Consider the following 23611-nt stretch of genomic DNA (forward strand, 5'->3'; position numbering starts at 1 on the left):
TTCCATATAGTCCCCAGGATGGACCTTGATTCCATTATGTGGCCAAGATCCTTTCTGCATTATCAGGTTCTCATATTTCAGGAAAGGAAGTCACATTCAGGAGACCAATATTATCTGGAGGTAGAACCTTCTACCTAACCCATTAGACAGCTAACCTGTGTGTGAATCTGGTGCCAAGAGAGGAGATACTGTCTTGACCCAGGTTACCAGGTTCGTCGGTTACGAGTCGGCATTGGCTCTAGGGAATGAACCAATACAGTCCTGTGTTCCACTTCCCTCTGGCTAGTGGTAGAAGTAGATGCCTTAAGTGGCCGGTAGGGTCAAGGATTGATCTCCATGTTCACAAGGTGGTGGCCAAGACCTCCAGGTCTTTGCAAAATTTTATTGCTCTGCCTTTGGACCAGACTGCTTCTTCCTCTCAGGTTCCAAGGAAGCCCCAGGCTTCTAAGGGCCTGTGAAGGTACACCCCGTCTTCTACCCTACCAGAAAGGTGCGCGGCAGCACTCCTTTTAGCCCGTCCACCCTGGGAAGGGGGCAAGAGTATGAGGAAAGGGGAAGAACACTAGGGCCAGCATTCTTTTCTGCCTTCTACTATTGAAGAGGGGTACCTAACAAGCCATGAAGCAACATGGCACTGTACGGGGCGGAAACTTTTGAGTTCCCACCACCCCTCTCCAATGTGCAGACCACTTCCAGACTTCAGTTCCTGGCTCATCTTCAACCTTGCCCTTGGGAAGAGGTGAAGGCGTTACTGAAGACGGTATGGTTAGTATTCACTAGGATGCATATTTCAAATATATATCCATCTTTATCTGGGGACAAAAGATGACTTCTCTAATTTGCCAGGACTTGGCAGTCTCATTCAAGCTTAAGAAGCCAGATCTTACACTCAAGCAGTGCACTTAGTACAGTACCTGGACATGGTGGTGCTATGGCCCCAGTCACATGTCAATAAGTTCAAAGAGTGCAGTTATTCCTGTCTCGACAGGAACAACAAACTCGACAGTATTGAGTTGTTCTGGTTCTCCTGTCGTCCTTATGGAAGCCGAACCCTCATGAGCTGCTTCACCCTTGTTCCCTTCAGTGGAGAATGCAGGAGTTCTAGTCTCCAATAAGGTACTCCTTATTCCTTTCCAGTCCTCCCTGGGAGGAAGTGAGACAGGAATTAGCTTCGTGGCTAGATGACAGGAACCTTGTTGGAGTGTCTCTTTACACTCCCCCTCCCATCATGCTCCTGTTCTCAGGTGCATCGACCAAGACAACTTCCTTAGGTTTTTGAGAGTTCAGGATCTTAGCAAGCTACTCTTGTGGTGCTGATAAGTGTCCAAACCCCATCACCACGAGAGTAGCTTTTGCCAACAAAAAGGGAGTGGGAACTGGATCCCCTTCAACTACATGTTGGCAGTGCAGGTGTACAAGTAGGCGGTTGCACACTCAATAGAACTGTTAGCCAGGTACATTCCAGGGAGCCGGAACGTAATGGCAAATAAGCTCAGATGCTAGTGTCAGGTGACAGGGATTTGGCCCTTACCCCAAACATTACACAGGATTTTCCAATCTTTGAAACTTCCCAACAATAGATAAACACAACAGAAACTGTCAGTATGCTGTTCCATCGTTCCACTTCCTTGGTCATTGGTTGAAACATCTCCCAACACCCATGGAACAATCTTGAGGTCTCAGAAGAGGAAAAGGGATCTCCCAATTGCTCTCTCCTGTCTATGGACATGGGGACTGTTGTACAGGGCTCTTCGGACCCCTTGCTGCAGAAGCAACAGAGGCATGGGTCTCCATGGACACCCATACCTCTGACACCAGTCCCTGAAAGTAACCTTCCCAGGCCAGTGAAGAACCTTCCACCACTGCACGGGGCTCCTCAGACCCCCATGCATCGGTAGCTACTCTTGCACAGGGTCCCATGGACCCCTGTGCCACAGGATTTACAGGTGCATGAGTTCCATGGACACGTGTCACCAGAGGTACACGGTTCTCCATGGACACGTGTGTCACCAGAGGGGCACGGGGCTTCAGTAGACCCCCATGTCACCAATATCAGCCCCGAGAAATCATTTCTTGGGCAATCAAGGTTCTTCAGCCACTGCACAGAGTCCCACGGATTCCTGTCACACTGGCAAGGTCCCCGGGTCTGACTTCACGAGAGTGAAGGCCAAATGCACAAAAAGGAAATGCAAACCCACAAGTAAGCTCACCTGGAGAAACTCTATGGCCAACATGTAGCCAGTGCATTCTGAGTACCTCACGAGGATAGGGACATTAGTCCGTCCCTTGCACTCCAGAAAAACCTGTCGGTTCTACAGGTATTAGACAGAAAGTGGTCTAGGCTGCCCACTCTCATATTTTTCTGCCGTCAGGACATTGCCTACAGGCCCTGGGACACTTTTTTCCTGGGTCCTGAAGTGGCTGCTCAACAAGTTGTGTAGCTCTCCCAACTCTCGTAGTGGACAGTTTGCATCTCGCCCATGGTGTTTGGTGGCAAAGAATGAATGTGAGTTGGGGACTGGCCTCCCCCCTTTCTCTCTTTTATCTTTCCTGTCTCGCAGAGAAAGACAAGTAGCCAGCCATCACATGCTGGTTGGGCGGGTCATGCAGGTGAGCCTACATAACTGAGTACTGTGTCTGTAATCTTAGATAGATTAATAGGTGCAAGTCCTCCCAGGGCCTGACAATAAAACAACCCACTGGTTATATCGTAATTTTATTGTCTCCAACACTCTGGGTTCATCAGGCAAGCCCTTTTTGAAGCAATATTGCTACACACACAAATTCAAAAGGTCCAGAAATCTGACAGTTGAACACACAGTTGTTCAGACTTTCATTCAATATGCCATAGGTATGGTCTCCTTCCTTTGCTCTTACATGACCAGGGAGATGCCCAGGTGATGTAAAATACAAATTACTGTACTTTAAAAACTTGTTATTTGTTCATACACAATGTACAAACCATCGGTCTTTAAAATAAGAAGACTTACTTCCTTGGTGGGAGGATTCTGAGTAAGCTTCTGAACTGACTGATAGTTCACATCACCTATCAGTCAGTTCAGAAGCTTACTCAGAATCCTCCCACCAAAGAAGTAAGTCTTCTTATTGTAAAGACCGATGGTTTGTATATTGTGTATGAACAAAAACAAGTTTTTAAAGTACAGTAATTTGTATTTTTCCTAACCATACAAACTTGAGGTCTTTACATTTATACTGCCCACCAAGCCACCCTGCATTCACTGGGCCAAAAGGCAAAGTGAATGCTTACCGACTGGGTGGGCAGGACTCCCACCTGTAGTCAGTAGTTAACTACATACTTAACGGCCATATTTAAAATTAAACGGCCAGTCTCCAGCTGTGCTGAACTATATTCTTATTGTAAAGACCTCAGGTTTGTATACAGTAGTTAGGAGAAGTACAAGTTACTTTAAAAATTTCTCAATGGTGTGTCCAAAGCAAATTCATTTTAAGACTACTAAAAATAATAAGTGTTCCTGCCCAAATACAAACCTTCGGTTTTTACATAGGATTTAGCTTGTGAATGCCAGCTGGAATGGCCATTTAACTTTCAGGTAATGTCGTTCACTGCTGATGGTGGGGGAAGCCCCACCCACTCGTCGGTCAGCACTCCACTTTGCTTTTGGCCACGTCTTGTACAGACTTCTTGTGCGTTCTGCCTGACTGCCATTTGCTTACATTCTTTTCCTGTTTTTGAAATATATGGTGGTTTGGTATTGTTTGTTATATTTTTATTGCTATGCAAACCCTAATTTACATTTACAATTGCCTGTGGAGAGGAAACCTTTAAATCTTAGGCATTTCCCAGGCAAGGACAGGCCTTGCAATTGGTTCCTCTCCTTTCTTGAGATTGATCCACATACACTGCTTATCATGCCAGAGGCATGATTGTAACCAATTAGGCCCTTGTAATGGTTGAGTCTGGCCTTTTGAACAGTGGATGAAGTTTGGTAGGATAAAGAAGCGAGAGAAAAAAAAGTTTCTCCGGTGTAATCAAAGTGCAATACAACACCGGTGACACTGAAGATTCTCTCTGGTTCCTTCTTGGCCCCACCTAAACTTCCACCTGCTGTTACCACTCCTAAGGGAACAGTTTCCCCTTTGCTGTCTCCTACTGCTTCATCAGTAGAGAGCCACTGAAGGGGGGAAGACGACCAGCGTGATTACTTGCTGGAGGTCTCCTTCCACTCAGAAGGGGAGTTGTCCTCGGAAGGGCACTCCTCCTTGGGGCAAAAGGAGATTGCCTCACCTAACCCGACTTTTGTTCCAGGTGTTGTGGAGCCCAAGGGCCTTAAGGAGTTATGGCCTTCCCTAGACCTTCCAGGAGAGCCAAGTTTCAGGCTTGATCACTTGAAGGCTTCCAAAGGCCTTCTTGTAATTGCATCCACTGTAATCATGACTATGTCAGTGGCTACGGTATCCACCAGCTTGAAGGCCACCACTACAGCTCTAATATTAAACACTGCACTTGCCTCCAGTGGTGTGCTCTCAGGTGTTGATGTCTACTTCGTCTTCACTGATTATTATTACTGTATTACTATTATTATTATTATTATTATTATTATTATTATTATTATTATTATTATTACCGGTATTACCCTACTGTACTTACAATGGGGTTAGGTTCCAAAAACCCCATTGTTTGTTGGAAGAAACATATCTCGAATTTAGCCTAGCCTACACTATGGTACTCAGTACCATTTATACATGCATGGTAGCCTAGTCTACACTCTACAATATACTTTTTACATATACAGTACAGTATAGTAATTATTAATATCAGCTAATTCTGCAGGTTCATGCAGATTGACTTATGATAATTCAGCACAAAGAGAAATTAAATAGCACAAGAATTAGCCCAGCCTAAACTGTGGTATATAGTACATTGTACAGATGCCGTAGCCTAGCCTATACTAGGCTAGGGTAGCCTATACTATACACTACAGTATTTTGGTCTCAAAGTGAAATGATTCTTTGAGTAAACGCCCATCTCCTCCTGCTAAGCGCTTCCTTTGACTCTCTTGATGCCCGCTTCGCCTCTACAATCGTCCGCACCCGACCACTCAGTGTCAGCTTCCGGGCGTTTGGTGCCATGTATAGAGCATTCGATGCCAACTGTGGGGCACTCACCACCTCTTCCCTCTCCATCAGCTCAAGAAGATTCAACCTTAGCCCCAATTAAGCGTCAGCTTGAAGAACTCATGGGCTTTTTAAAGACGAAAAGTCGTTTCCAAGAACAAGGACACCTCTTTATCCAGTGCTCTTCTGATAAGGAAGAAATGGAACAAGATACATTACAGTATTAATATTATTATAAAGTAGTTTAACCAGACCACTGAGCTGACTGTCAGCTCTCATAGGGCTGGCCTGAAGGATTAGATTAAAATACCAGGTATAGGCCTGAGGCCAAGCACTAGGACCCAGTAGATCATTCAGCACGATGATGAAGTTCTTTCGTGTGCGTATTCGTCGTTGCTGAGATTGTTTCTGGCTAATTTTCCGCACTTCCTTGAGCCTGCTGCTCCTGATTCCCCAGCCTCTACGTTTCTTGAGTAAACGATCGGCCAACATCGTCTGCCTCCTCAAGCTAGTTCTTTCCTCCTCCTCAAAGAAAGTTCTTCAAGAAGTGGACAAGTGGCTGGCCATCAAGAGGGACCAAGGTAAAGCAACCTTTGCCTGCCTTCCCCCCTTCAAAACTTCACAAGAGAGTATCGATTTTACTCCACTGGGGAGGCTCCCTCCTTGGGAGTCTCTGCCTCCTCCCAGGCGGGATTTCTCTGGTTTGGTTGATGCCACATGTTGCCCAGCGTTCTCCACAACCAAGATTTCCTTCTCATCACCCGAACTGGACCATTTTGTCAAGAACCAATTCAAGGTGTTAGAAATTTTTAGCTTCCTTGATTGGACGGTGGGGGCTTTAGCCAGAAAAATTGAGGATTGTCTAGTTTTAGCCGAAGATTTCTCTTCAGACTGGTTGGGCTTTTTTGTCTTGCACAGACAAGGCAGTCAGGGATGGCTCTTAGGAGCTTGCCTCCCTGTTTTCGTTGGGAATCTTGAAGAAGCGAGAGCTATAGTGCTCCTTCGCCACTAAAAGAGTCACCACAAGACAAAAGTCAGCTCTCTTGTTATCAGCTTTAGACAGGTCCTGTCTCTTGTCTGATCTTCAGAAGAAATCTACAACTGATCGTCGGCTCGATCTGCCAAGTGTCCCTAAGGAAACTCCCGCAACAGCATCCAAGTCCTTTTCACCTTTGCCCCTTGGACCAATCTATGCTCCCTGTCTAGATCGATCAAGAAGTCTTCATTTAAACCAGCCAATAAGAAATGAGAACACAGTCCTTTGCGCCCGAGTTAGGGCCAGGTTACACCTCTTTTGGAAGGAATAGAGCTGCAGAGGGACAGAACCTTGGGTAGTCTAAGTGTTGAGGGAAGGATATTCCATCCCTTTCCAGGAGAAACTTCCCCTTTCTAAATCATCAATCAACTTGACAGCCTACTCATCTCACTCTGAGAAGCTTGTCACCCTTTCTCAGGAAGTAGAGTCCCTTCTTTGCTAAAGGGCAGTAGAAGAGGTTTGGATCTCAAATCGGATGGATTTTAAAACTCTCTTCGTGGTCCCCAAGTCGTAGGGAGGCTGGAGACCAGTTCTGGATGTCAGCGGCCTGAATCGCTTTGTGCCGAAAACTAAATTTCATATGGAAACCAGTCACTCTGTCATGTCCTCTCTTCATCAGGGCGACTGGATGGTCACCCTCTGGACATGGAGGATGCTTATTTCCATGTTCCAATACACCCAGATTCAAGGAAGTTCATGCGCTTTCTGTTTCGCAGCAAAGTTCTCCAGTTTCGAGCCTTATGCTTCGGCCTGTGTTCACTCAGATCATCGCTCCTCTTTGGAAATGGCTTCACCTTCTATCTTGACGATTGGCTGCTCCGCTCTCCTTCGGAGGAGAAGTGCATGGAGGACTTGAACAAGACACTTCGCCTGACGCTGGAGTTGGGCATTTTGGTCAACTTTCACGAGTCGTAATAAGTTCTGACACAGAAGATTCTCTATTTAGGGATGATTTTAGACTCTCTGACTTTTTGGGTTTTTCTCTCCCCAAACAGATCAGTTCCTGCCTTTCTGACTGTCCGGGAGTTCCTAGACCTCAAGACTTGTACAGCACTTCAGTGGATGAGGCTGTTGAGGACCTTGGCCTCAGTAGAATCATTTGTAAAGCTGGGCAGGCTTCACATGAGGCCTCTTCAGTTTTATCTCAAAGCATGCTGGAGCAGGAAAACCCAACTGGACTCCTTCATTTTCCCGATTTCTTCAGAGATCAAGACTGACCTTCAATGGTGGTTATCTGCAGAAAGACTTTGGGAAGGGAAATCTCTTCTACCATTGCACCCCAACCTAGAATTTTATTCCGAAGCTTCAGATCTAGGTTGGGAGCCCTCCTAGGGAGTAGGAAAGTTTAAGAATGTGGTCTGTAGATCAGAGAGCTCTCCACATCCACGTGAAGGAGCTAAAGGCCATTCATCAGGGACTCCAGGCCTTTTCTCCCTTAGTTTCCAGCAAGGTCTTACAGACAGTCTCGGGGTTACAAAAGGGTTGGGCTTACGACATTCAGAGTTTATGACGCCTTTCAAATATATTCATAAAAAAATTATTTCCTGAGTTACAACATGTGTTCTAGGTTTATGACGCTGACAACGCCGATCTGACGGAAGAAATATGGCTCCAGAATGGTAAGATTTTGGAGGTTTTTCTGTTGAAAAACTTAATGTAAATACAGGATACATTGTTTTCAAAACACCCAAAGGATTAAAAGTAAGGTATCTTATGATTTTCGACTATTTCAGACGACACCAGTCCAACTCCAATCGGGAAAAATATGCATCCAGACCGGCAGAATGGTCAGTATTTGGAGGGTTTTATATTTTGAAAAACTCAACAATAAAAATGCAGGATTCGTTGTTTTCAAGACGCCCAAAGGATTAAAATTAAGGTTTTCTTACGATTTTCAACGGTAATATTTCGGGTGACTGTCCAACGCCTTCGACAGAAGAAATTTCACATTGCAGATTTTTTCATAGAGCAATATTCACTAATTACTGATTTTTATTTTCATGACAATACATTTTTTTATGATGAAAAAATTATTTACTAATTTTAAGATATTATTAAGGTAACAACAGACACCTATGCAAAAGAGGCTAGAACACTGCCAATATCAGCAGAATTATTACCATTAGAAGATTATACTAGATACAGTAAAGCGGTGATTAAGAAGAAATGGCAAAATAACTGGAGGGAAAGCAGTCTTAACAATAAATTAAGAGAAATAAAGAAACTGTAGACCCGTGGCCATCATCCTATCAGAATTGCCGCAGGTTTTCAGTAATGTTGACACGGCTAAGAATTGGTCACACTAAACTGACACATGGTTACCTGATGAGTAACCCCATGCCCCTATACCTATGTGCGAAATATGTAATATACAAATAACAGTAAAGCATATTTTAAAGGTGTGTCCAAAATATAGAATCCAAAGAGACATTTTATTTAGAAGATATTCCTTTAAAGATATACTGTCAGAAAATGACAAATTTTCACTTTTTAATATTTTAAAATTCCTTAAATTTAATCATGTATACGATAAAATATAAGATTCATAGAATAATTTATAATATTCCTAATTAACTTAATTAGTTCTTAGATAAACATATGTCGCTAGGTTTAATTAAATTATTAGGGTTTAAATAGCTTGTCTAATCCTTTGGGCCAGCCCTAGGAGAGTTAATATTAACTCAGTGGTCTGGTTAAACTAACGTTAAAAAAAAAAAAAATCAATAAAAGTTAAATTAAAATCCTGTGAAATCATAAAACTGCTTACCGAGGTAATCACTTCATTCTCTCTCTCTCTCTCTCTCTCTCTCTCTCTCTCTCTCTCTCTCTCTCTCTCTCTCTCTCTCTCTCTCTCTCTCTCTCTCTCTGTACTGCATATATCCTTCAAAGAAATACGGATTACTGTATATAAACATAAAAATATACAAAAATCCCATCATTGGTTGTGTAACAATTTTTTCATTGCTTGGTGTAGGCTTCCGAGACGATATTGGCTCGAGGGATTAGAAGTAGCCAATAGCAGAGCCCGTAGCAACCCCCTCTCTCCATGACGATATGCTGTTGGCAGGAAGGACTGACAGTAGCCAATAACAACCTGTAACAACCCACCCTCCTCCCCCTCTTACCCTCCTTGGCAACATGCTATTGGCAGGAACTGTGGGATTTTAACCAATCACAATGTAATGATATATGAATAATGTAAATATAGCAGAGAGAAAAAGAACTGAGAAGAGAACCAGTGATTATACTGTTTCACTCGTGTAGTCGAAACAGGCGCGAGTTAATCTACTGAAATCGTTAAAGGAATTTTTTAAACAAGCTCGCCTATGTGCTTAGTTGTTCACTCTTGCTGGAAACGAAGACTTCAGGTGACGTCATAAGGACCCTCCTTTGTAGGAGGGGTCAGTTCAACTAATCCACCCAAAAAGGACGTCGTTAGATAAGTTTTAGCCAATTAGACTTCTACCAAGGGCTCGACAGAAGCTGTTGCCTGCCTATAGTGGGATGGGTGTTGTTTCCATTCAGAAAAACCTTCAAAAGAGAAGGACAGAGAGAAGCACAAGAAGAATAGAGCCTTAGTGGAGGGAGGTCGTAGCCTCACTAGTTGCGGGTTGCGAAGAAGCAAGGCTCACACTTTGATTCGTACTTCGATTCACTTATTTTTGTAAATAAAATGTATCTTTTAATTAGTGTGTTAATGAAGTAAGAAAGCTGCACTGTCTTCCTAAAACCTCTTGGGACTCAAATGCTACTATAACAACAAAGCCAGAAAGGATAAAGCATCTGTAAAGGAAAAATAAACTTCTTGACATGGACTGAAAGTAGTTAATAACAACTTGTAACAACCCCCTCCTCCCCTTCTCGCCCTCCTTGGTGACATGCTATTGGCAGGAGGGGTGGGCTTTAACCAGTCACAATGTAATGATATATGAATAACGTAAATATAGCAGAGAGAAAAAGAACTGAGAAGAGAACCAGTGATATTGAGAGAGAGAGAGAATATAGAGTAATAATGAAACGAGACAGAGAGAGAAATAACAAAGCAGACATAGTAACAGCACTTCCTGTGTTTCACTCGTCTAGTCAAAATGGCACAAGTTAATCACTGAAACCGTTAAAGGAATTTTTTAAACAAGCTCGCCTTTGTGATTAGTTGTTCACTCTCGCCGGAAACGAAGACTTCAGGTGACGTCATAAGGACCCTCCTTTGGAGGAGGGGTCAGTTCAACTAATCCACCCAAAAAGGACGTCGTAAGATAAGTTTCAGCCAATTAAACTTCTGCCAAGGTCCGGACAGAAGCTGTTGCCCACCTATAGTGGGATGGGTGTTTCCATACAGAAAAATCTTCAAAAGAGAAGGACAGAGAGAAGCACAAGAAGAATAGAGCCTTATTAGAGGGAGGTCGTAGCCTCACCAGTTGTGGGTTGCGAAGAAGCAATGCTCACACTTTGATTCGTACTTCGATTCACTTATTTTTGTAAATATAATGTATCTTTTAATTAGTGTGTTAATGAAGTAAGAAAGCTGCACTGTCTTCCTAAAACCTCCTGGGACTCAAACACTACTATAACAACAAAGCCAGATAAGATAAAGCATCTGTAAAGGAAAAATAAACTTCTTGACATGGGCAACGAATAAAAGGAATAACAGAAAGTGGTAAAGAAACATTACAAAAAGAAATTCATAACAACAAAGCTTGTACCTCACGGGCTTGCATACACTAAAAGGAGGGCAAGTAGTATTTCTCTCTCTCTCTCTCTCTCTCTCTCTCTCTCTCTCTCTCTCTCTGAGATAAGAGAGAGAGAATGACAGCACATGAATTTTTTTAACAAATTTGTATGATAAATAAATTACTTGCCTAATAACACAGTAAGCGCTAATTATCAAACATTAATAAAATTAAATAATAATAATATACAGTACTGTAATTACAACATTTATGCATTTTTAAAGTAAATTATTTCAGTTTTTAAATTAAAGATACAACACACCCTGTCTTTTGCCCAACACTCAAAGCTTTGAAGCTATGGGGGAAGGTGGAACTGTCAAATACATCAAATTAATTGACACTTCTGACCAAGGGTAGATGATCAGTTTCTCTCTCTCTCTCTCTCTCTCTCTAAAAAGTAGAATAAGAAATGGATAGATATATTACAAATATCCGTAGATACATAGTTCAGCCCTTCACTCTCTCAGGAAATCAGGAAAAGATACTGCTAATTTGAGTCTCATTACCTATGCACAGTGTGTGTGTGTGTTTATAGTGGTCTAAAAATGCGTAGTAAAGGTAGTAGAGTAGTACATCTTTGGAAGACAAAAAAGAAAATTTGTTGTTGTTGTTAGTAGCAGTAAAGAGAAATTAATTAACATTCCTCGAGAGATCAAAGAGAGAAAATCTCTCTCTCTCTCTCTCTCTCTCTTTTGCCCATGTCAGCACAAGAATGGCTGAATGTAAGTCATAGTGGTAATTCTCTCTCTCTCTCTCTCTCTCTCTCTCTCTCTCTCTCTCTCTCTCTCTCTCTCTCTCTCTCTCTCTCTCTCTCTCTGGCTGGGAAAGGGCACTAATGTTTAAGATGACTTTGAAATGATATTAATAATATAATTTCAAAGATTAATACTGTAGTAATAGGATAATAATTTAAGCTAAATTGGATGTAGGATGATACTTAAAGTAAAAATGGAGGAGCACTGTAGTTCTGTAAAATTCCAAGTCTTTTTCTGGTAGATAAACAGTGAGGCGGTCTCTGCAGGTTACATCATTTTCATGACACGCGAAGGATACTCAAAGGACTAAAAGTAAGGTTTTCTTACGATTTTCAATTATTATTTCGGTTTACGACAATTTTCGGCTTACTATGAGGCGTCAGAACGGAAACTCCCGTCGTAAACCGGAGACTGCCTATAGCGTTTTATGCAGACAACACCACAGCACTCTTATGTCCTCAAACAAGGGGGCACTTGCTCCTTCACTCTCTATGAGACGACGAAGGACCTTCTTCTCTGGCGGACCGACACCAGGTGAAGATAATCACTCGCTTCGTACAGGGAAGAATAAATGTCCTTGCAGACGAATTGAGTCACCGCAATCAAGTTTTACTGACAGAGTGGACTCTAGACTCGCTCGTATGCGACAATCTCTGGAACTTTGGGGCAAGCAGCTGTGGACTTCTTTGCAACATTGAGAAATCGTCGTCTGCCTCTCTTTTGCTCCCCAGTCCCAGACCCTCTCGCCTGGCGACAGATGCCATGCTGTTGGACTGGATGTCTATGCCGTTCCCCCTTTCAGATTGATCAGGGAGGTGATCAACAAGTTCTCCTCTCACCAGAACGTCTCAATGACCCTGATTGCTCTGTTCTGGCCGGGGAAGGAATGGTTTCCAGATCTGCTGCTCAAACAGCCCCACTTCCTCAGGTTCCATCAAGAATTGTCCTCTCTGGCCCTTACAGGCTTCCGACTGTCAGAGGGAAAGGTTTTTCAGAGCAAGTTGCAGAAGCCATTGCTAGGTGCGGAAGATCTTCTTGCAGGTTATGCCGATCCAAGTTGTCAGTTTTCAGAGGATGGTGCTGACACAATAACATCTTGTCTTCTGAAACCTCTATAAGCCAGTTAGCTGACTTTTTTTTTCCTGAGGAGTAATAGGAAGCTGTCCCCATTTACCATCATGGGGTATAGGTCAGTGCTTTCCTTGGTGATCTGTCATCCAACCAGGACCTCAGTGACCTCATCAGCTCCTTCGAAACCTCCAAATTAGACAGGCCTGGTTTTGTCTCATGGAATTTGGACATTGTTCTGAAGTGGCTTACGAGCTCAACTTTCAAACCCCTCAGCTCGACCTCTTTCAAGAATCTTACTAGGAAGAATCTCTTTCTCATGGCATTGGCGACCGGCAAATGAGTTAGCGAGCTCCAAGCCTTCAACAGGAGAGTAGGCTTTTCAAATGGAAATGCAGTATGTTCGCTTTCGCTTGGCTTCCTCGCCAAAAATGAAGACGTTTCTTAGCTATGGCCTCTTTCTTTTATTATTAGAAGCTTAATGGACATACTTGACCCAGAGGAAGAAGAGAGACTTCTTTGTCCTGTGAGAGCTTTGAAGTACTATTTTCAGTGGACAGAAAAGATCAGAGGACATTCAAGGCAGGCTCTTGTGCTCAGTGAAGAACCCTTCACGACCTCTGTTGAAGAATGCCCTTTCTTTTTTCCTTAAAAGTTTGGTTACAGAGGCGCATTCTCAAGTTCAAGATGTTTTACCTTCCCATAAAGTTAAAAGCTCATGAGGTTCGGGCTGTTTCAATGGCTCTGGCTTTTTGGCATAACATCTCTCTCAAGAACATTCTACAATCAACATTTTGGAAGTGTAGGTCGGTGTTTGCTTTTCATTATCTTAAAGACGTGGAAACAGTGCTTGATAATTGTTCTACTTTGGGTCCTTTAGCCATGGCTGGCATATTGGGAAAGGAAGCATAGGAGGCTCTCTGTCCCTCTACTGTCTCCTCGCCTTGCTGTAAGGTCATTGAGTTTTAGGGAAGCCTGGGGGTACGGTGTACCAGCCAGTTTTTAATGGTTGGGTGGGTGTTTTTTAATTTTGGTTGTAGGTTACAATCCCCCGCAATATGGGACCACCTTGACGTGGTGGGGGGGGCTCTTGAATCCCAGGAATTTGTTCCTGGGTTTGAGTCCAAGAGTCTCTTATATAATTACAGGCAGTCCCCGGTTATCGGTGGGGGGTTCCATTCTGACGGCGTGATGATAACAGAAAATTGCCGATTTTCGGTTATCGGCACCTCTGTTAGGATGTATCGGTGCCAACACCCAATTATCGGCGCCTATAAGCGAAAACCTTCAATTTTCAGTGCTGAAAATTGCCAATTTTTGTCGCTAGACAAGCGCTGTAAAACCGGATCACCAATAACCGGGGACTGCGTGTATATATTTCTTTGGATTAATTTTTGTGGAATTTTCCTATACCGTATTGCTAAAATTTATTAGACCTGTTAAATAGGAAAAGATATGATAACTTGGATTGGGTTTATATCCAAAGCTAAATACAGTAGTGGGAACTGTGGTAGGACCATCAACTGCCCAAAAATTTTCAGACCTGAGAGTTTTTAGATTGAAAGCTCAAAGGTGGAACTATTCTTTGGGATTTGACCACGGATTACAGGGGGTTCTGGTTCTGGGGATAGGGCTCTCGGCATTCTATCCGGTGTGCCCATAAAATGATTAGGGTGGGGATGATTGTATTCTTGTAATACTCTCAGTCCTAGCAAGCAGGTTTGGCTTACACTTGGGCCACTCTGATTGTGTTGTGCCATCCCCTTTCAGGTAGGGTAGGGTGCAGATATCTGGGAGTCAGTTCTCACTTGTGCCATTGGTGGAATAATAAACTCCATGAAAGGCTGATAATATTTTTAAAGGTTTTCAGGCTTATTTAGTTTTTTTATACATAAATTTTTATGTCTAGTAGTTTTCAAGATTCACGTACCCCTGGGCCCTTTGATGGTTGTGACTTGGCACGGTTGACAACTGCTGGAACTTCTTCCGACAACCTTTCTCTGGAAAAATCAAATAAAAATCCTAATGTAATTACACTGGGACCCTATGCTCCAGTACAAAACAAAACAAAAACAAGCAAATATCTTGACCCAACCTTGACTCACTTCGACTCCCTTTTTGGGAGTGAAAGTTGGTCAAGATTCCTGACCTTAGAAACAGAGAAGAAAATATCAGCATTGAAATTAGGAAACTTCCTGTTGAATTGACGTTTAACTACTGAAATGTCATTCAGACAAATAAAAGATCAGATGTGGTTGACAGAAACCACAACAAAAAATCAGCCAGAAAATTGCAAAACTATAAAAAATAATGATAATATAAAGATACATATAAAAAACATGACAATGTGAACAGTGTACAGCGTACCGTAGTACTCCCTGATAATGATGAAGAACCAATAAAAAAGAATATATTGCTGGATTCCCTTAAATAAAGCTACAACAATGTACAAGATGTAAGTGCTGTGAACATCTTCATCCAAACCACTAAGTTCAGGATGCAGACAAACAGCTCAGTTCTCGCTGCAATTTCTCAAGAAGATTGGATGGTTTCAGTAGACATGAGAGAAGCTTACTTTCAATCCCAATAAACTGGGATTCCAGGAAATTCCTGAGATGTCTTTCAGGACAAAGTTTTCCAATTTTGGGCTCTATACTTCAGGTTGTCAACAGCCCGTCAAGTCTTCACCAGGGTTCTCGCTCCTCTATTACAATGGCTTCATCTAATGGGCATGAAAGTTTGTATAATCTGGCGACTGGCTCTTACGATCATCATCCCAGAAGAAGTGCATGGAGGACCCTCTCAAAGCCGTACAGTTAGGCCAGGAGTTGGGAATTTTAATCAAAACCAGGAAAAGTCCCAACTACAGTAGTCCCTTCTCAGATGGTAGTCTATTTGGGGATGAAGATAGACTCTCAGGCTTTTTGGGCTTTTCTGTCAGAGAAGAGAATGCTGTCATGCACCTGAAAAGTCCATTTTCTGAGTCTTCAAACCTGCTCGGCTAGCGACTGGATGAGCCTGTTAGGGACCCTGTCCTCCATAGCGATGTTCGTTCCTTTGGGGAGACTGCCTGTGAGGCCTTTGCAGTTCTTTCTGTAGACCAGTTGGAAGAGGAAGAATCTTCCAGATTCCTTCGTATTCCCCATCACACAGGAAATAAAAAAACATCTTATCTTCAGTGGTGGCTCGTAGAAGAAAGGTTCCACTTAGGGAAGTCCTGGTCTCATCCGAACCCGAACCTCTCATTGTTCTCCAGTGCATTGGACTTGGGTTGGGGAGGGACACTAGGACAATTAGAAGTGTCAAGGAAGTGGTCCCTCCAAGAGAGGAAATTGCACGTAAATCTGAAGGAGTTGGAGTTGAAGGTGATTCGCCTGGCACTTCAACATTTTTCCGCAGTAACTTGAAACTCAGTGATTGTGGTTCATTCTGACAACACAACAGCTCTGGCTTATATTGGAAACCAAGGAGACACTCACTCTGTCGCTATGTGAGTTAGCCAGGGATCTCCTTCTTTGGGCACACAACAACAACTACTCAGATTCTTATCCCCTATGTTCATGGCAAGTTAAATGTATAAATGGACGAATTGAGCCATTGCAAGCAGGTTCTACCCACAGAATGTTCGCTGAATTCACAGGTGTGCACCAACCTGTGGAAACATTGGGGAACACCGTGGATAGACTTGTTTGCAACGTCCAGGAACCATAGCCTCCCCCTTAATTGCTCTCCGGCACCAGACCCTCAAACATGGGCAGCAGATGCGATGCTTCAGGATTGGTCACACCTGGAAATGTATACCTTCCCTCCATTCAGTCTGGTAAGAGACGTGATCAACAAATTCATGACTTCTTATCACACATTGATGATCCTAGTAGCTCCTTTTTGGCCTCAAAAGGAATGGTTTCCAGACCTTCTAGAACTTATGTTGGACCTTCCGCGGCTCCTCCCACAGAGGAAAGATCTTCCCAGACAACCTCACTTCAACAGATATTATCAAGGTTTGTCCACTTTCGCTCTGACAGGCTTCAAACTGTCAGGAAGCTTGTCAGAGCGAAAGGATTTTCAAGAGAAGTTGCAAATGCTATTGCAAAATGTAGACATGAGTCATCTTCAAGGCTCTACTAGGCTAAGTGGGCAGTTTTTAGGAGATGGTGTAAAGACAAGTAACATTCCTTCTTCTACCTCTGTAGTCCAATTAGCCGAATTTTTACTTTATCTAAGATCTTCAAGAGGCCTTTCGACGTCTATGATAAAGGGTTACAGATCCATGCTGAACTCAGTGTTCACGTATAGAGGTGTGAACATCTCTTCAGACCCTGACATTTCAGACTTAGTCAGGTCTTTTGGCCAAACAGCAAAATTTTTGGGATTAGTATTTGATACCCACTTGAACTGGAGAGCCCACATTACATATGTAAAATCTAAAAGTAAAAGAGCAATAAATCTAATCAGAAAACTATCAAACACTACTTGGGGAGCTGATAGACATACCCTTACTGTGCTGTATAAGGCAACAGTTCTGTCCATCATTGATTATGGAAGCGAAGTATATGGCTCGGCATCTGACGCAGTTCTGAAAATGTTAGACCCTGTTCACAATGAAGGCCTTAGAATATGCTCAGAGCCTTTAGATCATCACCAAAATCATCGTTACTAGTTGAATGTGGTGAAATGCCTTTGTCTCTCCATAGAGAGCTAGTAACAATGAAAAGTGCTTTAAGAATTCAAACTAGTGATTCTCCAACCAAAAAATTATTTGAATTAAGAGATGTATTTATAAACAACCATCCACCACCTTTCCCAATTAGAGCTAAAAGATTGTTTGAGTCGCTGAATATAAATATACAAGTGCCTGTAATAGTAAAATCACCTCCTCCTGGACAATGAATAGAACGAGAATTTGCACACACCTCAAGTATTTATCAAAAGTAACTCATATACAACAGAACACCATAGACAGCATACAATAGAGCATATAAACCGAAAAGGTCCACATTACGCAATATATACAGATGGATCTAAATCAGAACACGGAGTGGGATATGCTGCAGTGTCCCAAGACAAAACTTATCAGTTCTCTCTTCCTAATAATGCTTCTGTATTTACAGCAGAATTGTATGGAATTGCATCAGCTATAAAAATAATTAAAGAATCATCATTCAATAATTTTGTAATTTTCAGTGATTCAAGAAGCGCTATAGAAGCTATTCGAAGTTACAAATCAAATACTGTAATAATATAGTACAACAAATTAAATTATATCTCCATAAATTATATAATAATGGAAAAATGTAGAAATGTATCAAATGTTGGATGCAGATGCGCATGTAGGGATCAAAGGAAATGAAGATGCAGACAAAGCAGCTAAAGCAGCAACTCACATGACAAGATCAAATGTGAATATCCCTGTTACTGATTATGTAACTCACATAAAAATGGGTATCATAAATAAATGGCAATATATATGGGATGAAGAACCTGAAAGAAATAAAACCTAATGTTAAAAAATGGAGTTCATCATATCAAAAGAGAGACACGCACAAGTAATTTTAACACGCCTCAGAATAGGCCATACTCGTCTGACACATGAGCACTTAATGAGCAGCCCACATGGCCCGGCTCCGGAGTGCTCAGAATGCAGAGTAATAATAACGGTCAGACATGTGTTATGTGAATGTCCAAAGTATGACTGACAACGAATGTCTACTTTTGGAAATAGGTCAGTGAAAGAAATTTTGTCAGAATCTTTCACATTTTCAATCATTCCAATTATGATGTTCTTGAGGAACTGTAATTTAATTAACAAAATATAAAAATAAATAAATAATAAAAATATGAAAATCCTTTTAACATTTGAATTTTACAAAAGAAAGAAGAATTTTTAAAATTTTGTTTAACTCATATTCTGAATTTTAATATACCGTTTTAGTATGTATGTAAGGAAGTCTGAGTAAATGTATTTATTGTATGAGAGCATGTGCCTATGTGCAGTTTTTAATTTCATTTTAATTCATTCATCTTAGTATTGGATGATCTATTGGGTCCTAGCGCTTGACTTCAGGCCTAGACCTAGTATTTTAATCAAATCCTTCGGGCCAACCCTATAAGAGCTGAAAGTCAGCTCAGTGGTCTGGTTAAACTACTTTAATAATAGTAATAATTGACACCAGGAAACGGAAGTCTCAGCAGCCAGTGTCTTGGAACCTAGACGTAGTTCTGCATTGGTTGTCAGGCCCTCCTTTTGAACCTGTGTGGGCATCCTCCTTTAGGGATCTGTCCAGAAAGACACTTTTCTTAATCGCTATAGCCACAGCAAAAAGAATCAGCAAGTTGCAAGCTGTGGAGAAACAAGCTGGTTTTTTGCAAGAGATGGCTATTTGCTCATATATTTTAGGCTTTTTAGCCAAAAGAGAGAACCTGTTTAACCCTTGACCTCGTTCTTTTTCTGGCCAGAGTCTTGCAGAACGGTGGGACCTTTAGAACAAGAGAGAGTACTGTGCCCAGTGAGAGCATTAAGATTCTATATCGAGAGAACCAAGAATATCAGAGGGAATTCTCGTAACCTCTGGTGTTCTAGAACCCTTTACATCCTCTCCAAGAATGCTATCTCTTTCTTTTTGAGACATTATTGAAGAGTCTGATTTGGGAATTTACCGTTGTTAAAGGTAAAAGCACATGAGGTGCGGGCAGTAGCCACTTCGTTGGCTTTTAAACACAACCTCTCTCTAACTACCATAATCCAATCGACTTACTGGAGGTGTCACTCGGTCTTCGCCAACTGTTATTTACGGGATGTCGAAACTGTGTTCGAGGATTACGGGACGTTGGGTCCGTTCGCAGCTGGCATGGCACTAGGGAATGAGGGGTAGGAGTGATCCTCCTATTTCTCTATCTCCTAGCCTTGAGTAAGGTTGTTGAGTTTTTGGGAAGCCAGGGGTACTTAGTACCTGGGGTGCCCTCTGATCTTCATTTTTAATGGTTGGGCAATACTGTACTGTATAAGTTTTAAATGGTGTACAGGTAATATAGATTTATGGTCATGTGTTAGTCAGTGTCTGTGTTGCCTAGGGCAAGGGCAATTGTTTTGTTTAAGCTTTGTCGAGTCATAGACTACTCCCTGACCACAAAGCTCCCACTGACACTACTGGTCATGTTCCTACGGGTCGAGATGAACAACGACCAAGAAGCAGTATCTTCCTGCTCTTGCTCTCTCCCCAGGTAAGGTTACAACAAGCATTACCACAATGCTAGCCTTTTTCTGTTTCAAGTGCATTCCTTTATAATGTTTTTTTATTAATTCATGTCCATTCTTCCCACCTCCTATCAATGTTGGATTCAGCTGTGTAATTACTTGCTAAGTGTCATATATAAAAATGACATTTTTATAATAAAACAAGGTTTTATATATACTTACCAAGTAATTACATGAACAGAGCCCGTCCCTCCTCCCAGCACATGGACATAGAGCATAAACGAACTGAGCTCTTAAGCTACGTTGCACCTATTCTTCCCTGAAAGTGGGCGGGGCACTTACCTGAACCAAAACAAAAGAGCTTTACCGCGAATTTTCAGTTCTTAAGCTGCCGTTTAAAGTAGAAACTATAGCTATGTACTGTAATTACTTGGTAAGTATATATAAAACCTCATTATGAAAATGTAATTTTTCGGTTCAGAATCTCATTTATTTCTTTATTCAAAGTAAATAGCTTTACTTATTAAGTAGGTTAACGTGTTTTACATGGTTTTACGTGTTAGGTAAATGGGGCTTTTTGAACATGTTTTGTGTTAAATGAATATTGTTTCAGATCATGCATAATGGACAAGGATTACAGCAACCAAGCAAAGAACCAGACATTAAGAAACCACCTGATGAGGAAAGTTTGTCTCAGTCATGTGATGAAGGTAGAAATAGTGAAGAGCATTCACAAACATCACAACAGTTAAACCAACCAAGTACTTCACATCTCATTCCACATGATTTTCAGCCACAAAATATCCAACCTGGGCATTTTCAATTTGGTACTTTACAGTACCAGCCATTTATGCCTGCTCCAGGTTAGTACTGTAATGTTCTGTTAAACTAAAATGCCAAAAACTTTCTTTTAGAGAATGCTTACTCTGGCAGAGAGGGTTTGTGCATCCCTTTGCTGTAATTGTAATGTGTAAGCACAATCAGTATATACTGTGTTAAAAGTTTAATTGTTTTACCATCATGATTTTTTTTATTTTCCCCTTTGTGGGACTAAGGTGTAGTGCTGTTGAATGCTGATGCTCAAAAAGCATTTTATATAATATATATATACAGATGCTACCCTACTTACAAATTTTCAGAGATACAAACAAACTGGATCATAAATTAAAATTGTGCTTGAGTGCTCCCCTTTGCTACCCATGAGATCAAATTTTGTACTGCACACCTCTGCTTAGTTACAATTTTTACATAAGCAACTTACCAAGTAATTACATATCTATGGTTCCCTAACCTACGGCAGCATAGAAATTCAAAATTCGCACGGTGGCGCTGTTATCGTTAGTGTGTAGGTGACACTGTCTCGCCACCATCCGGGACGCGAGGAAACAAACCAGCAGATAGCTCAATTCGTTTTCTACTGGCTTCCGGTTAACATCGGAAGTTTTCACACAGCTGCTGCTTCGCCTTTCGGCTTTGTTTTGCATGAAATTTGGTGAAGTACTCAGAATTTGTTGCTTTGTGGCTTGCTGCCTTTGTTTGAATTGTTGTTCGAGTTAACTTTAGTTTATTTAGTTAACGATGTCGGATTCCAGTTCATCTAGTATTCGCTTTTGTTCCGAGGGTTGTAGAACTAGGCTAACTAAGCTTTCATACAATTCTCATACAAAATACAGTAAATGTAGGGGGCAAGATTGTAATAAGGATAATAATACTTGCATAGAGTGTCAGGATTGGGAGGACAAGAAATGGAAAACATTAAAATCTCATCTAGACAAATTAGAAAGGGATAAGAAGAGGAAAGCAGCCATTAGGGCTGAAAGTAGGGCTAATGCAGAGTCCATTCCTTTAGAAAATGTAGGGGATGACATCTCCCCTCCAATTCCTCCTCCTCCTATCCTAACTCCTCCTACTTTACCATCTGTTCCTGTTCCAGGTTTCCATGATTCTGCTCTTAGTGCCATTGCCAGCCTTGAATCTAGGTTTGATCAGAAATTTATTGTATTATCTAGTACCATTATGGAAATGGGGTCAGCTACTAAATATCTAATGGAAAAAAATGTGTGTTGACAGTGCAGTGAGAAGTGATAGTGTTGTGAATATTGAGGAGGTGGCTGTTCATCCCACCAGTGCTCCTAGACGAAGGTCAGTGTCCCGCTCCCCCGCACTGGGGAAAAGACATACCGGAGGTCCAAGGAAGGCTGGGGGGTTTGCCCACAGTCAGTCGCCCCCTCTGTCGAGCCTGTCGTGCGCTCCCAGGCTTCGACTAAATGCCATTGGAAAGGCATTCCTGTGCATCGACCTTCTGATTCGGAATCTTCCAGTCCGCGCCAGAAGCCATATCGCTACTCTTCCTCTTCGCGCCCACTCAAGAGACATGCAAATATTACTATTCTTCTCCCCTTGCTGTCAAGAGGTAGAGAGAGACTAGCCCTCAACCTTCCTGCAGCTTTCAAGTCCAGCCTGATTCTCCTGCTTATTTCTTTGAAGACAGTCCTGAGCGCTATAAACGTTCTAAGCGCCCATCTTCCGAGCTCCAAGCGCCCGCCGACTCATGCCAGACCTCCACGGGTGAGCACCTGGCGCCCGCTGACTCATGCCAGAATTCCGCCAATGAGTACCTGGTGCCCGCCGATATTCGCCAGAATTCCGCCAATGAGTGCCCAGCACCTGCCATCTCATGCCAAATTTCAGCTCTAGAGCGCCTGGCGCCAACTCCCGAACTTCCAACGCCCACAACTGAATTCCTAGCTGCTGCTTCTGGAACCAATGCACCTTCGTCGGCTATTCCGCCTTCTTCATCGGTCCAGGAAGATTCTTTAGCCCCACTTAAGGGCCAATTGACCAAGCTTGTTGGTCTTTTGAAGAAATCTGCGTCTGCTCCAGAGTCCAAGGATAAATCATTGTCTCCTATCTCTTCGGAGGAAGAAGAGATTGTTCAGGATACGGTTCCCTCTTCTTCCTACTCGTCTCTACTGCATTTCCTCCTGGAGAATTATCCAGACTTCTTCAGGCCTGCTTCACCTACTTCTCCAGCTTCTACCTACCTCATGAAAAAGCATCCGTCAGAAAGTACCAGACTACCCAAGCTTGTTCTTTCCTCCTCCTCGAAGAAAGCTCTCAAAGAAGTTCATGCCTGGCTGACCGCTAAGAGAGAACAGGGCAAAGCGGCTTTCGCCTTTCCGCCCAGCAAATTATTGAAGATGAGATACTCTTATTATGCCACCGGGGAAGCTCCTTCCTTGGGAGTTTCTGCCTCCTCCCAAGGGGACTTCTCTGGCCTGGTGGATTCATCCTGTAGAAAGGCTTTGTCGGCCAGGACAATGTTTTCCTCAGCCGAACTAGACCACCATATCAAGAATATTTTTAAGGTGTTTGAGATTTTTAGAGTCTAGATTGGGCCATCGGGGCACTAGGGAGTAAGATTGAAGACTGCCCGGATTTAGCCGAAGATCTTGCCTCCAATTGGCTTGGAGTTATTTCATGCTCAGACAGAGCAATTAGAGATGGCTCTTTGGAACTCGCTTCCCTTTTTTCTATGGATTTCATGCTCAGACAGAGCAATTAGAGATGGCTCTTTGGAACTCGCTTCCCTTTTTTCTATGGGTGTCCTTAAGAAGAGGGAGCTCTGGTGTTCGTTAGCCTTGAAAGGAGTCTCACCGACGCAGAAGTCAGCTCTATTCTTCGCTGCCTCAGGCAAGTCTCACCTCTTTCCTCAAAACATAGTGAAGGA

The 23611-nt window shown here is 42.4% G+C and overlaps 1 long non-coding RNA gene across 1 annotated transcript in view; it reads left to right on the plus strand.

Moving 5' to 3' along the window:
- The window catches only part of LOC136828296 (uncharacterized), a 209075-nt gene extending 188437 nt beyond the window's left edge, over positions 1-20638 (plus strand). Inside the window, exon 2 of the long non-coding RNA XR_010849982.1 lies at positions 20495-20638. This is a non-coding gene — a long non-coding RNA (uncharacterized lncRNA). The remainder of the gene's footprint in view (positions 1-20494) is intronic.
- The last annotated feature ends 2973 nt before the right edge of the window (positions 20639-23611 follow it).

The sequence above is a fragment of the Macrobrachium rosenbergii genome, chromosome 3 (assembly GCF_040412425.1).
Source record: "Macrobrachium rosenbergii isolate ZJJX-2024 chromosome 3, ASM4041242v1, whole genome shotgun sequence".
Taxonomy (NCBI): Eukaryota; Metazoa; Arthropoda; class Malacostraca; order Decapoda; family Palaemonidae; genus Macrobrachium; species Macrobrachium rosenbergii.